Source organism: Equus caballus, chromosome 5 (assembly GCF_041296265.1).
Source record: "Equus caballus isolate H_3958 breed thoroughbred chromosome 5, TB-T2T, whole genome shotgun sequence".
NCBI classification, from domain to species: Eukaryota; Metazoa; Chordata; class Mammalia; order Perissodactyla; family Equidae; genus Equus; species Equus caballus.
Genome location: NC_091688.1, coordinates 4,818,845 through 4,820,280, shown reverse-complemented (window position 1 = coordinate 4,820,280; position 1,436 = coordinate 4,818,845).

The window sequence follows — 1,436 nt, the reverse complement described above, 5'->3', positions numbered from 1 at the left end:
CAAATTATACCACCAACCTGTTAAGCTTTAGTTGGGGGGGGGCGGGTAGAGGGAGGGGAGAGGTGGGAAAGAAAAAGCCCTCTCTTAATTACTCATTGGATCAGGTGGAGAGAGCCTGGCTTTCCCATTGGCTGCCGTGCATAGAGTAGACGTTTAAGAAGAGTACTCCATCCAAATTATCAGGCTTTTATCTTGTTGTACCTGAAGAGGTCTAATCGGTGTATTGAGGACCATTTTCCCATTAATTAAAATTGTTCCAGGCCCAGACTGCAACAATCAGGCAAATCATGTTTGTGTCTAAATCATGGCATGTGGCACCTATAGGGAAAGAGGTCCTGGAAGAATCGACAAACTCGATGCCAACGCAGGCTTTCCTGACGTAGTCAAGAGCCTAAAGCCCTCACCATCCGCTAGCCCTGGACAGAACAGCATACATGGAAGGCCAAAGGCACTGTGCCAAGGAATACGACAACCACACCAGAGAATGGAGGAAGGTGCTCTGTGTGCCACACACTCAAGGGTCAGAGATCAGGAGAAAAGAGCTAAGGACCTCTTTCTCCCAGGGTGTCCCCTGGTGGTCATCGCTCCTACACATGCCCACAACCTGTTCACCTCCCTTGTCACCTCCCACAAGTAGAAGAGCTCTGAACCTTGTCCTTCCTCTCTAGAATCCAGAGCTTAAGCTTTCTCTCTAGCCCTAGCCAGAGAGAGAGAAAAAAGTCATTTAGCATCATATCAATCTCTCTAAGGAAGCACTCTGCCCGCAGTGAATGAAAATAAGCTTTTTACATTATTATACAGAACAGTTTCAATCCTGGGTCCAGAAAGGCTTTCTGGCTTTCCTTTTAGACAGTCCGTGGCCTATCTGGCACCTTGAGGTGAATCCCCTCCTTCCCTGGGAAGACACTTCTGGTAGAAAACGTTTCTTTACCCACAGCGTGAAAGGGGCAGGAGGAGGGCAAGGACAGAGGTAGCTCGACCTCCCAACCCTGAGTAGATCTTGGAGGTTGTGAGTTTTTCTCTCACTACAGCAGAAAGTAAGAAGATCGAAACAAAAGGAAAATAAAAGCCAAAAAAAAGATAAAGTCAGAGTAAGGATGCTCCATAAAACGCACTCAGTGACTACTAAGTACCGCTTACTAAGGAAGGAGCACATCCAGTGATGAAGGAAACAGAAACGGCCGGTGCCTTCATGGAATTAATATCTGATAGAGAAGATGAGTAACATAAAGTAAACAACAACTAAGTAACTACCAACAGTGATAAGTCTATGAAGACTGTGTGAAAGGGGGAGGCAGGGGAGGAAAACGTGTGCAAAGTGGACTGGGGAGAATCCTAATGAGATGGGGTCGGATGCAAAGGCTTCTCTGAGGGGGAGGCATTTTGGCTGAGAACAAAGAGATGACAAGGATTCAGTGAGGGAGGAGTTGAGAGGA